General features: G+C 41.5%; 1 protein-coding gene across 8 annotated transcripts in view; it reads right to left on the bottom strand.

Annotated features, from left to right (window-relative positions):
* Nucleotides 1-15,902, bottom strand: part of PRRC2B (proline rich coiled-coil 2B) — a 106,273-nt gene extending 90,371 nt beyond the window's left edge. For all 8 annotated transcript variants that reach the window (XM_036751747.1, XM_036751749.1, XM_036751748.1 and 5 more), the window contains exon 1: nt 15,517-15,902. The gene's annotated coding sequence lies outside the window, so the exon portion shown is untranslated. The remainder of the gene's footprint in view (nt 1-15,516) is intronic.
* Nucleotides 15,903-16,357: the final 455 nt, after the last annotated feature.

Raw genomic sequence — 16,357 nt, 5'->3', positions numbered from 1 at the left:
TAGATCTATGGTATTTAAATTGTTTTTTTCTTGTTGCTTCCAATATTTTCTCCCTAACCTGGGAGCTTTGAAACTTGACTATGATATTCCTGTAAATTTTCCTTTCAGGTGATGATCAGTGGGTTTTTTCTATTTTTGCTTTACTTTCCTGTTCTAGAACTTCAGGGCAATTTTCCTTGATAATTTCTTTTAATATTGTATCAAGATTCTTTTTTTACGGCACTTTTCAGGTAGTCTGACTATTCTTATATAATTTCTCCTCAATCTGTTCTCCAGATCAGTTGTTTTCTGATGAGATGTTTTACTTTGTCTTCTATTTTTTTCATTCTTTTGATTTTGTTTTATGATTTCTTGGTGTCTTGGAATGTCGTTAGTTTCCCCTTACCCAATTCTAGTTTTCAAGGAATTATTTTCTTCCTTAAGTTTTTGATTCTCTATTTCCAGTTGGTTGATTTTGTTTTCATGATTTTCTTGGATTTCTCTTATTTTATTTTCTAATTTTTCCTTGATCTCTCTTATTTGATTTCTAAAGTTCTTTTTAAGTTCTCCCAAGAACTACTTTTGTACTTGGGACAATTTGATGTTTCTCGCTGAAAAAGGAGTTGCTTTTTTTACCTCCATTATCTTCCTCTGAATATGAACCCAGATCAGCTCTATTCCCATAGTAACTATCTATGGTTGGGTTCTTTCTCCTTTGCTAACTCACTTTTGTTTGTTTTGTTTTATTTTGTTTTAGCAGCTATTAGTGTGAAGTTGTAGTCCTTAAGTATGGGGAAATGATGCCCTAAACCTCAGGTCCTTTTTTCCTCCCTCAAGTCCTTCTTACTGTTATTCTCTGAGGTTTGTCTCTGGACCCAACCTTGAGCTCTCCTCTCCACTCCTAAACCTCGGCTAGGTCCTCCAGTCACACTCTCCCACAAATGATCTTGCTCCTTACAATCCCTCCAATGGCTACAAACTACATCTGTCCTCTCTGCCCTGGAACTGAAACCAGAGACTCTGCTCTCCTACAAGTACCCACAGGATCTCCACCTGTCACTACTGCACTCACCAGGTGTGTGCTAGCTCCTTCTCCCTGCAGCCACAGCCCAAAACCTATCTGGTCAGCACAGCTGTGCTTGGTCCCTCAACAGTAGATAGTTCTTCAATCTTTTCCTACTCAGTGGTCAGACTCCTCCCCTCCACACACACACTGTCTATGAGACAAAAGTTTCTAAGGCTGAGGCTGTCCTCAGGCCTTGTTGTTTGTTGATTTCCGCAGAGTTGGCCTCCTCCATCAGGTCTTTCCTAGGGTCTTCTCAAATTGTCTTAGGAGAACAACTGCTTTATCCTGTAGTTATTTCTGCTACTCTGAGGTAATGTTCTGTCTTTTTTGTGTAGGAAATTTGGAGAGTGGAAAATGTTCTGACCTACTCTGCCATCTTCCCAGAATCCTCCCTGAAAAAATTCTCCTTTTCAAAACAAGCATTATAGCAGAACTAACTACATCTTTATATACATGTTGTCTGACCTGTTAAAATGTAAGCTTCTTGAGGCTTGACTTCTTGACTGTTCCTGCCTTTCTTTGTATCTCTAACACTTAACTGTGCCTGGCATGTATTAAGCACTTAATAAATGCTCAACTGATTGATGACCAGAAGATTATTTTAGCAGCTGTGTGGATTATGGATTGGAAGGAGAACTGACTGACTGGGAAGCAAGTGCAAGTAGAGTATGCTAAACACAAATGTGAAGAGAGGTGTGGTAAACACCTCCACTGCCACTACTTTATCTTGGATCTTTGTGTTATTCTGCTCTGATGGGTTACTTTGGATACTGGCTATTTGAAAGGTAACCATAAAATAAAGACACACCAAGGCCTAAGTTATATTTCAGTCTTCTTCTTCGCCTGAATATTTTAACTTGTATAATGAATTAGCAAGTGAGAATGGCTCTGTGTAAAGACCAGATAACTTGGTGCTCTTTATTATAAGAGTCCAATACATGAACAAGACAAGGATTGGAAGAAAAGTTGGATATAACATATATAACATTTCTACTGGACTATTCCTTGTAACCAGATCAACAATGCACTGTAACAGTGAGCCATTAATGTGGGACCAACACAAAATTCAGATGAAATCTGGGATTTCAGATCTGCTAGCTTCATATTAAAGAAGAAACAAGGAGCTCAGGAATTCTGGATTTGCACAAATACTGAAGACTAACCAGGGCCTAAGTTTTTGGTTTTTTTTAATATAAAGGAATGGGGCATGGGGGGTGGGAAGCAGACTAAGATATGGAAGTCCTTTGTAAAGTAGCTCTAAAATAGAGAATGAAAAAAATTAGCCTTATAATCCCATACATTTATAAATGCCTAAGTGGAATAGAACCACTAATCTCTAATTAAATGAATTATCCAGGGAGTCAAAGGACTTCAGCAGCTAATGCCTAGAGAGGGACACAGGACACATCCCTTTCCCTACAAGCTTCTTGAAAAGGCATTTCATTCCACGCCCCACCCCCCAAGTACAGCAACTCCTCCATGGGTCGAGCTAGTAAAGTTGAAATCCAGGAAACTAGCAAACTTGGAACAGCAGAGCTTCACAAAAGCCCCCAAGAAAATTCCTAGGCCACTACAACCTAGAATTAACTTCTTCCATTAACTTAGAAAAAGGACTATAGTAAAGAAAGAATTCATCAGGCTTTAATTTCCATTCCCTAGGTAGGCTAAGAAACCCCACTCAAATTTAAATAACTTTGGGATGGAATTTAAATGTATTACATAAGTAAACTCCACATTCATAATAAAAGAAAAGCAAAAAAGCAGAAGCAGCTTTGGGGGAGTACAAATAATACTGGATCAGACACACTTGTCTTAAAGGAAGTCACTGTTTAATAGGGGAGCTAAAGATGAAAATAATTAAGTACACATAAGATATGTAGAGAGGAGAGTAAAAAATATCAGAGGGGAAAGCCTCCAGTAGGTGAGAGTTGAACTGGGTCTTAGAGGAAAACTAAGGGAAACTAAGAAGTCTCAGAGGCCTGCGGGATAATCAAGGCAAAGGCACAGAGACAAAAGGTGGAGTGTCTAGACTGAAGAACAGCAAGTAGTCTGGTATGGCTGGATCAGAGTGCTTGAAGGAGAATCAAGTGTAAGACTAGAAAGGCTGGGAAGAAGACAAGTTTTTTTTAAAGAGTTTTCAATGTCAAACAGAGGCATCCTGGAGGCAGTAGGGAGCCACTGTAGTTTACTGAGTAAAGACAGTGACACCATCAGATCCTCAATTTAGGAGTATCACTTTGACAACTGAATGGAAAATGGATTGGAGTAATGGGAGACAAGAGGTAGGAAGACCAAGAGACTACTGCAACAATACTGATAAAAGATGGCGAGGGCCCAACTCTGGTGGTAGTTGTATGAATGGCTGGGGGGAAGGGCGGGAGGTGGAGGGTGGGGACAGAGATGTTGAAAAGGTAGAAATGACAAGTTTGGTAACGTATTGGACACATGAGATGAGAGTGAGGTTGGAGCCTCTGGGACTAGAATGACAGCTGTATCGTTGGCAATGAGAAGGAAACTTGGAAGAGGGAAGGGTTTGTGAAGCAAGAGAATGAGATCTCTTTTGGACATGCTGAGTTTTAGATGCCTATAGAAACTACAGTTAATGATGTTCAAAAAGCAGCTGAAGAGTACTAGTCTCCTGAGCTGCAATCCCAGATCACCAACTGCCATCTGAACATCTATCTACATATTATCTAGCTATAGATTTACATATTTAGCATCTGGGGATAAGGACCTAGAATTGAGTCTTAGATCTATATTACTTGCTTCCTGTTTGACCTTGGAGAATTCACCTTTCTGGGACTCAGATTAAATACTCAGTTAAATAAAAGAGTTTAGGAAGACCTCTGTGGTTCCCTTTCAACTAATAAAAAAAATAATAACAACTACCATTTGTATAGCACTATGTTGCTGGGCACTGTGCTAAGCACTTCACAATTATTATCTCCATTGGTCCTCACAAGCTTAACCCTGGGAGCTATCATTATCTCCATTTTACAAATAAGGAAACTGAGGCACAAAGTAGATAAGTGACTTGCCCAGAGTCAGAGGGCTAATAAGTGGCTAAGGCTGCATTTGAACTCAAGTCTTCCTGACTTGAAGCCCATCACTCTATCCACTGAGCCACTTAGCTGATCTACACTCTCTTCAGATCTGACTCTTTGATCATATGAAGCAGCTGGTTTAGTAGAATGAATGCTGAATTTGGAGTCAAGAGAGACCTTGGCTAAATCTTGCCTCTGATGTTTACTCTCTATATTATTATGGACAAGTCATCTCTCCAAGCCTTCCTTTCCACGTTGACAAAACAGGGATCCACTACGTATGCACATCTACCTAGCCACTGTGGGAATCAAGTAGGTGAATGTCAACCATTGTTATTATTCTCCTTTAGGGCAAAAAAAGGAGAAGGGAGAAAACAAAGTATAAGGAAACCAGAAATTAAATTTATTCCCACCCCAGCTGCCTAGAGGAATGTAAGCTTCACGAGGAAAGTGACTGAGTCATTTTTATCCTCTATTCCTAATTCAGTAGGTTACACATAGTAGAGACAGCTTGGCATCATGATTAAAACACCTCACTTGAAGTCAGGAAGATTTAGGTTGATTCTCAACACAGACACTCAATAGCTGTGTGATCAACCCTGGGCAAGTCACTAAGCCTCACAGGATTGTTGTGAGGGTCAAATGACAAAACATATGTAAAGTGCTTTGCCAACTTGAAAACACTATAAAAATGTTAGCTACCATTGCTACTATGTAATATGTTGAATTTGAATTACTCTCCGTAAGTCAAAAGACTATAAGTGAAGCTAAATATTTACTCTCAGCTACACTATCCCTGCCCCCACACAAGGTTGCAATAGGAAACCTGGTCTAGTTTGCATAATCACAGTCACAAGAGCCACCAAACAGATAATACCATGTTTTGTGTAATGGAGAGAATAAAATGAAAAGGACCAAATGTCCTCCAATCTCTATCGCAATGGCTGCATTTCTAGACCACAAGCTTGCTGAGATCATTATAAGGACTGATGGGGGGGGGGGGGGGGGCGGCGCACCAAGGGAAACATGGAAGTTTTGCCAGCATTATATACGTATATGTGAAAGACAATATGAAGGAGTGGCTAAAAAAACAGACCTCAGATTTGGATTTAAGTAGAACCAGAAAGCCCCTGTTTCAAAGTTCTTGAACCTCTCAGTGCCTCAATCAAAGGTCTAAGACCACAAATTATAAGGAGGTGGTGATCTGAACTCAAGTGAGTTCCCTCACCTTGGGTTCCTTATATCAATGAAATAAAAAACCTGACCCAAAATTATACATACTTCCAAAATCACTAATTTCACCAGTATTTGTACTCTCCCTACCAACACAAGTCATATTCACTCCCCTCTATCTCTTCCTTTGGTAAATAGTCTTCATGAGTTGCTAAGACCAAAAAAATACAACACGTGGTACTAACATTCTTTTATAGTCATATATATGTGTATGTATATATGTGTATGTAAGTATATATGTATATGTATGCATGTATATGTATATTGTGTATGTCTCTGTGTGTGTGTAAGTATCAATCACCTACAAATCCTCTTGCCCCACCAATAAAACCTTGTACTTAAAAACTGTGCAAAAAAAAATTGTTGGAACCCATAGATTATCAGACTTTTATAGTGTGAAAAGACCTCAGAATAGTCTAGTTGGAACCTTTCATTTTAAAATAGAAGAGAAAACTAAGGTGTGTGGGACAAGGGGAAGGGATGAGAAGGTAACTTCCCTAAGATGGCACAATTTTATGGCAAAGCTAAGGCTAAAAACATAGGTATTCAGATTCTGAGTTCAATATACCACGCTGCCTCCCTACAGTCAGACTTTCAGGGTACTGGATAATAGAGCTATTTAATCAGCTATATTCAGTACCCCTCTTATGTTATCCTACCATAATAACATATTAAAAGCCAACCTGTCTAAAAAGAATCGCAAAGTATTTTTTTTTCCCCAAAGATCAAAAAGAGCATTACCGGCACTACCAAGAAACCATAAATAAATAGTCCAACATTAGGAGCTTTCATACATAAAATTACCTGGCAACAATTACAGACAGCCATAGTTTTTGTGGTCTTTAATAACTGAAAAGCCTTTGGGGTTATTTGGATTTAGGTAGGTAGTTTTTTGTTCAAGTTTAGACTTCCAGACACAACCAGGAGATTTTTATCAGACGAAATACAAGACAATTTCACTGGAGACAAAATTACACTCAGAAAGGAATCTGGAATCAAGGCTACAATGAAACTTAGACTGGGGACAGCAATCAACAACATATCCATCCTTAAAAACAGTCTCAACAAGTTCAGCGATTCTCATTGAAACCTTACTACAAGAAGTATCATTGCATTGATGATGTCATTGATTTGGTTAGAAAGCTGCACAATAGACTTTAGTCCAAGTCCTGCCACTGACATCACAGTGACCCTAGGTAATTAATTCACTTATCTTCTCACCACTCGAGGCAACCCTAAGGCTAAGATGAATGGACAATGTCAACTTGTACTGGTAGAGGGAATTTTCTCACTCAGGAGGTCCTTCTATCAAAGACATCACAGGTCCAGTCCTCCCTATTCTTATCCTTCCTTCCTACAATAAAATACAAACATTTTTAACATACCTTCTGTGTTTAAGGGACTATGCTAGGGGTGTTCCAGTATATGAGAATATTAAGATATTAGTAACATAGTTTTAATACATGGTATTTATTACATGATAAGTACAAACGAGAGCTACCAAAGTGCTATGTGAAGCACGAGGGGGAAAGGTCCTTATCAATCTTATTAGGAGCAGAGGAAGTCTGGACTTCATGGAGGAGATGGCATTTCAGTAGAGCTTAGAGGTATGGGTAGTAATGCAGCAGATGAAGAGGAAAGAGAGCATTGCACCAATAGGGACCAGTGTTAAGAAGAGCAGATGCTTGCTTGTCTGTAATAGGTCCTTTCCTTCTCATGTTCTGGCCTGGGCTTAACCTAAGAACTAACTGCAGCACCATCTCTATTCTTCCATATACATTGATGATAAATCCTCTAGCTAAAAGGGTGTGAACAAAAATTTCATAAGGAAGGGTAGATCTAGCCCTTGCTTACATTTGGAGAGATTAAGCAGAAAAAGGAAAAGCAAAATTGTACCTTCAACTTAAAATCAGTGCCCTCCATCCCATTCCACCTATCCAAAAAGAAAGGTAGCACCAACATTAACCACACCAAACCTGGAGTTCAAGTTTGTCTGTTTCTACCAACTAAGGTCTCAACTCTCTGGCATCAAATCAACAACAACCAAAAAGATTTAAGAAACCATTTTACCATTTATATTCTGGGAATGATCTTTTGACTATAACATATAGCCATTCACACGGTACAAAATCAAATTAAAACAGAGCCTCGACAAACCATTAAAAAGAACTCTCTTTAGGCAGACACTAACAAAGGCCCTTCCCCACACCAGCACCATAGTATCATAATAACAATTTGTACCTCCTATACCCCTCATCTTTTAGGAGCTCAAATCCTTACTGACTTAACCTAATTAAAATACCACCCAGGCATTGCCAAAAACTTAATTTCTGAAGCCACTTTAAAGAAGTCAACTTATTTGTGATCTTGAAGAATTGGGAGGGGGGTGGGGGGGGGGGAAGATAAGCAAGCATTAGCAGAGATAAAATGATGAAGTAGTGATCTATTATATAACACAAAAAACAAATGGCTTAAAGGATTGTACCATTCATTAACTTGGGAGATATAAACAAGAGATCAGTTACCAAATAAATTCCACTCCAATAATAAGAAACATTAACAGTAACAAAACAACACACTAGTGCAACACAAGAGCCTGACAGCCATTTCCACAGGGACTGCATGAAATCTCAGAACAGGGGAGGTATCTGAATTTCCTCTGCCAGGCTTTGGTTTCTGAAAGCCATGAAGAAAACATCTATCTCAAGAACCATCATTTTACGTAAGAATAAGAAATTCAACTCTTAAAAATGCATATCTGACAAATCTCTCTATAATTTCATCTCTAGTCCTCATCTAATGAGACACTGAGAGCAACTCCTATTTCAATTTCTGCAGCAGGAAACCACAAGTGCTAATTATTGCTGTAACACTTCTACACAACATTCACACCAAAATAATCAAGGATTAAGGTAAAATACAGGAGAATGACCATGACAACCTATACTCCTCTAACAATTATTTTCATCTGGACAACTACATGAATCCAAATAATCCAAAATGCTCCTCAGTTTTAAAGTCCACAGGCAGGCTATACAAATTAAGATGTTTCACTCTTCCAAACTGTTTCAAAATACACATTCTATTTAATCAACCAACAGGTTACACCCACTACCACAAAGCAGGAATACAGAATTAACTTCCCAGGTTGGACGCGTTCTATGGTTGGAATACAGAATTAACTTCCCAGGTTGGACAGGTTCTATGGCTGGAATACAGAATCAACTTCTCAGGCTGGACTTTGTTCTTATGTAGAACAAAGCACTTCTCTACATTCTGTGTCAAAACAGAACTTGCCCAGAAAATGTATGCACTACATAAAAAAACTATAATCCTCTTTCCAGTTGGGCCAGCATAGATAATTGCAAATGTTCTGCACAAAGAGATGGGTCAGCAGCATGTGAAGAGTTCCAGCTATGGCTTTCAGAGGCCAAAGCAATTAATTACCCAGCCAACTCCCTACTCAAATCCTTGGACTGCTGCTGGCCATAACATATAGATAGCATTCACCCTTAAAGTAACTCAGTGCTCTCTGGTAAGCATGAAAATCTGTGGGCTGGTTCTTTTACAGAGGTAAACAAATTTCTAATTTTTGGTGAGAAACATTTTTAATATTTCAGAATTTGGACTCTAATTTCTAATAATTGCTCAGTTCCAATTTGCATCTCACTGTTTAAGGTCTTTGAAGTAAAACTATGAGTCCCTAGTCTAAGACGTCATATAGTATGGTATTTGGACTAGAGGGGAAAGTTCAGGACTGAAGGAAAAATGGCAGCATAAGTAAGAGAACTGCCCCATATTACAAAGACAAATGAACAACAACAAAAAAAAAACTGTGAAAAGAAAAGACAGCAAAGACTATGGTTATCATGATGATTTTTTAAAAAGTCAGTAAACAGAATACAACATTTAATTTAAAACAAACAACAACAACAAAAAAGAATACCAACAAACTTCATTCGACTGCCAAGTAGGGCCCTGACAGGGAAAAAAAAATTATTACAAACAACTCTAGATAAACCGTATTCTGGCTTATAAATGTCCTCCTACGTATAAAACCAATGCTTCATAAACCAATGTCTCTACTAGCATTTTTTTTTTTTTGCACACAAGGACACAGAGCCCCAAAGCCTCAGTTAGGTGATGTTTCTCAGGACACATCGAAAGCTTAAGATACAGCTTAAGAACTGGACAGAATCCAAATCTTAAGACTCACAATCCCTGGCTCAAGTCACTAGGGTAAATCTCTATGTACCTTAGTGGGTCAAGAACTCCCAAGTGCTATCCACAGTAATAAACAGTGATATCATTGGTAGCAAAAGCCCAGGCCTGCAAGTTCCCAATGGTGTGCAATACCAAGAAAAACTACAGTTTTATATAGCGTCTAACAGCTTCTTTAAAAAATAATTTTATTTCAAGCAGTACAGCTCACTAATTCTCATTTTTTACTCTTCCTTAAAGGCATAAGACTCCTAAAAGCTGCACAGGAAAGTCCACACAGAAATTCGAATAAAGAAATCAAGTCAAAATTCAAGATATCATAAAAGATAATATAATTATTCTGTACTTTTACAGGGAAATTTTTTTTGAAAAAAATTTTTAAATACAAGATTCAGTTACATGCAAGTACGAAGTCCAATAGACATTATAGTTTTAAAGGCAACTTGTGTTGTTTTCAAATACAATCAAGACAATCTAATTCAGTGAATCAAAATAAAGCATTCTTCATAGTTAATAAGAATCACTGCCAATTCAGAAATACATACACATGACTAGCAAAAGAAGAGTATCAGAAATGGAAAGAAATCAAACAGGAATGATCAATCTTAAATGGTGGAATAATGAAAAGTCTTATCACAACCTACTGCTATTAATATTCTTAAAATGAATAATAAAATAACCTTTCAGTGAAAAAGAGGAGTCAAAGTCTAGGAGGAAATGCACAATATTAACTGACCAATAACCAAACTAAAAGCCATAAAAAAATGCAAAGCAAAAGGCAACCAGTCCCATTCTCAAACTAGTTCTGACATGCCATTCCTGACATTCCACTCTCCCAGCATTTTCAGACTCTCCATTCCACTTTATTTTTACTCCCTTGGACCTGAATAAGAAGTAGGATGACAGAAGGCAAGCCTCACCATCTTTGTATCACAGGAACAACAACTCTCCACTTGTGAGAGCACAAACAGAAACTACTCAGAAAATCTTCAGTTCTCAATTATCCATGGGAAGCAGAATAAGTGACAGTATTGATAAATGAATTCAACTGGTATTCAAAACGTTGGGATTTTGTCCCCAGTTTCAACCTCCCTCTTCAAAGAACCAACTAGCAAAACTGACAAGTTGATTTTTTTCTTCTCATCATTTCCACTGTCCTCTTCATAAATAATAATAACTTTAGGAAGTAGCCAGCAACCACCAAAATGGCTAACTAAAAGTGATTGGAAACTCTAACTCTCAAAGATAAAAGGAAAAGTGAAAAAGACTATAAGATAGGCATCAGATAAATGAAAGGATGACATTAACCTGCAAAGACTGCCATATCCCACGGACAAAGAGAGCTAGATTCTATGGACACAAACTAAGAAAGTGTGAAAAATGTTAACAATTAAGTATAAACTTAGTAAATGGAAAGCACAAGAGCTGAAGGGTCCCTAGACTTCATCTAGTCCAAGCTTCTCCTTTCACAGATGATGTTACTGAAGCACAGAGAAAACACAAAGTAACAAAAGAAGTTTCTATCATTCTCTTGACTATTTCCAATAACAATTTACATGGCTTATTTGGCAAGTCACTTAGTGTCTGGGCAAGAGGCATACTGTCTCAGTCTTTTGTCTCAGAATTGGGTCCCTCTCTCTTTTCCCCTGCCCCCTTTTCTGCAGAGGACTAGAGTGCTATCTAATAGGGTTCCTGATAAATAGCTGGAAAGGTTTGGAATTTTGGGAAGGAAATTTCACCCTCATTTGGGTGCCAAAGTATGGCTAGTAAGCCAGAACAATACTGTTTTTGACTCCAGACACAGCACTTCAGAGGTGGAAGGTACCTTGGAGTCCATTAGTCAAACATTTTACAGATGAAGAAACTAAGGCCCAGAAAGAGGAAGGGATTTCCTCTAATTCACACAACTACTAATAGTAGATCTGTAACTGGAATCCTGGTCTCCTGCCTCCACTTTTGCCTTCCTATAACTCTAGCCTCTCCCCAATCCAGTCCATCCTCATCTGTTCAACTAACCTTCAAGTGCAAGTCTGGTCACGTCACCATTCAACAAACTCTAATGGCTTCCTGTTGCCTTCAGGATCAAAAAGAAAATCTTTGGTTTGGCTTTTGAAGCCCTTTTAACCTGACTTCTTCCCACCTTCCTAGGCTTCTTCCACCATACTCCCTTCACTTATTCTGAGATCCAGTGACTCTGGCCTCCTTTTGTCTTCTTCTCACAAGACATTCCATCTCCTGGTCAGCTGTGGCCTATGTGTGGTATTCTCTCCTTCCTTCTTGGCTTCCAGCAAATCTCATCTAAAAGCCCGCCTTCTACAAGAAGCTTTTCCCGAGTCTTCTTAATGTGAGTGCCTTCCCTCTGAGAATATCACCATTTTAGCCTGGATATATCTTGTTTGCACATAGCTGTTCACATCTTGTCTCCTGCCCCCCCCCCCCATTACATTGTGAGCTCCTTGAGGGCAGGGACTGTTTCTGTTTTGTTTTGGCTTTTCTTTGTACCCCTAGAGCTTAGCATAGTGCTTGATTCATAGTAGGCACTTAATAAATGCCCGCTGAATTCATTTTCCATTACATCACGCAGCCATCCTCCTTGCTATGTCGTCAATTGACATTTAGATGATACAGTTCAAATTAAAAATAAACTGGGGAAATAAATTAGTGAGGAGCTCTAGCCAGACCCAACAACCAAGAAGATTGGCAGGAGAAAATATTCTACCCTAGGAGGAGTAAATACAAAAGGGAGAAGCAGAGAAAAAAACAAAATGGATTAATTAGTGAAGGCTCCCCAAGTACACTAAACCCAAAAGGCTGAGTCCCTGGGGGTTTACATGCTGAACAACTTCAGTTCTGTCATAAATACAAAGAATAAAGATAACAGTCATAAAATCTCAGAATTACCCAGAACCTCGGAAATAATTTAGTCTAACCTGTAGCTGAACAGGACATCCCTAACAAATACTCACAGATTTAGAGCTAGAAGGGATCTTAAAATGCTATCTAATGCAACCACCTCCTCATTTTACAGATAAGGAAACTGAGGGCTTGACCCATAGTCACACAAGTAGCTGAGCAAAGATGTGAACCCAGGCTTTCTGACTCCAAATCCAGCACTGCTTCCACAGTACCTTAATGCCTCAATTAGAAGACCACTCTATTGGTGGGAAACTCAGTACCAGTACTTCCTGAAACAACCCATAGTACCTCTCTAATTATTAAAGTAGTGACTGGCCTGATGTAGGTTCCCTACAGTTCCAAAATGCTGCTCTTGGGTTCAAAGAGGCAATTATTTTGAAACCTTAGCCTCTGTTCACTGAAAGAGGAGCATTAATGGCACAACATACACACCTTTGGTTGTTTTTCTCTTTCTCTTTGCAACCTCAACCGTTTTCTACTCTCCCATACCTTTTTTCCTTCTCTTCCCTCTTTGTCCTAGGGTTCCCAGGCACAGCTACAGGCGCTGCTAGACCACACAGGTGGCATTCAGGGCTACAGAAGTTACTAGACCAAGTCTTGAGAGTAACAAAGAACACTTCCTTGTACCCTATATATTGCTGAAACCTGCATTTTTATTTGGTTATGTAGTAAATTCTTTCCCAAATCATTAAAAGTAGAAGGTTACACAACCCAAGCTAAATTGATGGCAATGTGTTAATTGAACCAATACAAGAAAAGAAATCTGGATGACAGTAAATTTCTCACGGGGCAGTTTCAACAATTCTGTAAACAAATGGACACCTGGTGAAGGCTTTGCCCTAGGTAGCCATATATTTAGCAAATAACAGATTCAAAGTTCTTAAATATCTCTCTTCTGCCATTATATAGCTGCTCATCTCTATCTTAAAAATCATCTTTTTCTTCCATATATTAAAAGGTAGGTTTTCACCACTTGGCATATAAAACAGCACCTTCCTACTTTATAAGGCAAATCCAGCCAGCATTTCCAACAGTACTGTTTCTTATTTGGAGGGGGGGAAGGGAAGCCATCTGGCAGGCCCCTGAACAGTTACATCCTGTTTATTATTAAATCTTTTTAGCAATAGTGCTTTAAAATTGTTTTTCCAAATAACCCCCTTGTTCTTGGCACTCCAACACAGACTCATCTTTGGGGGATATTGAGTCTCTCCTGCTCCTTCAGCACAAACCAATAATCACAGCTTATCCAGCAACTCCATTTAAAACACACAGTGAAACCTAGCCACCATCCTAGGGAACTCATGGAATTTAATATTCTCTCTTTCTGCCTCCAAATACCATAGAAGCTGAGGTCTGAGATAGTGAAATGGTGACTATTAAATTCCATTTCAACGGTGCCTCAAAAAATTAGAAAGAAAAAATACTTCTCCCACCTTTTCAGGACCTAAGAACCTGGAAACTAAAGACTGTCCCTTCTCCAGTCATATCCCCAAACACCTAAACCAAAGAGAGCAAAAAGCTTGTTTCTTGCACTATAAGGTGTTCTCTCTTCACAACAAGCAAGTTACCAAAAATATAAGCGATTTAATAAAAAAAACAATGATTCAAATTCTGGAACAGACATAGGAAAAAAACTGGCATAAAAATGGAAGGCTACCTCAAAAATATGCAAAAATATGCCCTTTGACTGTTCAACAGCAATGTTTTGTCGTCTACATCCTTCTGACATTTTAACTTGGGAAACTGGAGAGGGAGGTAAGCAAGGAAGAAGGTGAATGGATCAGAGATATACGGTTTGCAGGAAATCATAAAATCATCCTATCCAGCGTAAGCCTGACAGTGCTTTAAAAATAATATACACACATATACTGAGCCCTCTAGAGCGCAGGACGCAGGTCCAAAACAATGGGGTGAAAAGACATTAAAAAAAAAAAAGCCCAGCCCTAGACACCCGCTAGGAAAAGAGGTGTGGGGGAAAGTACCTCTGCCCCCTCCTCCCGCAGAAAAAGAAAAGAGCCACCCACATACACAGACACAGAGAGAAACACACACATCCCCATCCCCTGCGGCCTTACAACCAGGGAGCCAGAGAGAAAAGGGGCAGGTTGGGGGAGGGACCGAGGCCCTGCAGCTCGCAGATTCACAAATCTGGTTGGAAAAACAGCCACCACCATTGCAAACTGGGGGAGGGGTGTTCAGGCAAAAGATTCAGACTATGCCCGGCCCCGTCCCCAGCCCTTTGGGAAGAATTTGGAGGAGGGGGGCATTCACACACCCTTCCCCAGAAATCCTAGACTCGAGCATTCCTGGGGACAGAAGAATTGAGGTGGGAGGGAGGGGAGAAGAGGGGGAAATAAAATTGGAGAAGAAATGGAAGGGTGAGCAAAGAGAATTTGGGGGGCGAAAGAGAAGGGGAGCAGAAACAATTTAAGGGCGAAGAGGAAAAGTAAACGGGGGGGAATGAGATCGGAGAATTGAGGGAGAAGAGAGAGATAATTAGCTAGTAAGGAGAGAAGGGTTAACAATTTTGCGGGGGAGGCAAAGAGAATTGGGGAGAACGGTGGGGGGGAGGGGGTTAGGAAGGCCAGAGAGAACCGGGCGGGGGGAGGCGTTCAAATCCAACCTGGCCTCTTCAGACTCCGACTGGATCGGGAATTGGAGGGGTGTCACGGCGGTGTAAACAATGAGCAGAAGAGCCAAGGCTCGACCCAGTCTCTCCCACCCTGCCAGCAAGGATTGAGGGGGAGGGGGTCCTTGCTTCCCTGCCCCCACTCTGCAAAGGGAAGGGGGGGGGCGCGCTTATTCTCCCTGTCACCCCGCCCCCGGCGCCCCCTCCCCCTGGCGTGAGGGCGGGGAAGAGACAAAAGCCCAGAGAGGAGGCCGAGGCCCGGCCCGGCGCCGGGGCCGGGGCCGGGGCCGGGGCCGGGAGCAGGACGGCTGCAGCAGCAGCGGCGGCGGCGGCTCCAAGGCTCGGGCTCCATCTTAGCGCTCCTCGGCCCCTCTCCCCCGCCCCCCCAGAATCCGGCCGCGTCTCCCCCCGCGCCCCAAAATAGCCACCTGGTCTGGTTCCGGGGGTCCGACAGTACCGAGAAATCCCAATCCGGCGGCGAGAGGGGCGTTCAGGCAGCAGGATGGCGGCGGATTGAGAGGCGGCGGCGCTGGCGGAGCCTCCCGAGCCTCCTCCTCCTCCTCCTCCACCTCCTCCTCCTCCAACTCGGTCCCCGGGTCTGTGTCTGTGTCTGCCTCCCTCCTCCCTCGCTCGCCTCCTTCTATCGCTCTCTCCTCCTCCCCGCCCCCCGCCCCTGCCCTCCTCCTTCTCCTCCACCTCCTCCTCCTGCCCCCCCACTGCCCGGCCTGTCAATCCCAGTCTGCCTGTCTGTCTGTCTGTCTGCCTGTCTGACTGCCTGCCTGCCTGCCTGCCCGCCCTTCTGTCTGGTGTGTCTGTCTGGATGGAGCCGCTAGTCCCGCAGCCACTGGCCTCGAAACCTGGACAGCGCCCCCTGCAGGGCCTCCTGGGAGACCCGAGCCAGCGCGCTCGCCCGCCCCGCCCCTTTCACTCCAGTCTGAGCCCAAGAAAGGAGGAGAAAGAAAAGGGGGGGGGGGGGCGGAGAGTGGCAGCCTCTTCGCCTCGCCCCCGCCCCCGCCCGGCCTCGGGGTGCATAGGCAGGCCGCTGGCCAGGAGGAGCACGGCGGCTACGTTCCGCCAGCGCGTTTCCCGTGCAGGCGTAGCTCTCCCCAGAAAATTCTATCTTTGTGTTTGCGGTTATTAATAATGTTTTGTGTTGTTACATGTCGCACGTAACCTGCGCGCTCAGTGATATGCCGCGTTGTGGAATGTGATGCGGCTGTGTGGTCTCCATTATCCAATATATCACGGGTACAGTTTGGGATGGTAGTG

This window comes from Trichosurus vulpecula, chromosome 3 (assembly GCF_011100635.1).
Source record: "Trichosurus vulpecula isolate mTriVul1 chromosome 3, mTriVul1.pri, whole genome shotgun sequence".
In the NCBI taxonomy this organism is placed as follows: domain Eukaryota; kingdom Metazoa; phylum Chordata; class Mammalia; order Diprotodontia; family Phalangeridae; genus Trichosurus; species Trichosurus vulpecula.
Note: the sequence above shows the minus strand (reverse complement) of the source record. Positions and strands in the feature narration are given on the sequence as shown.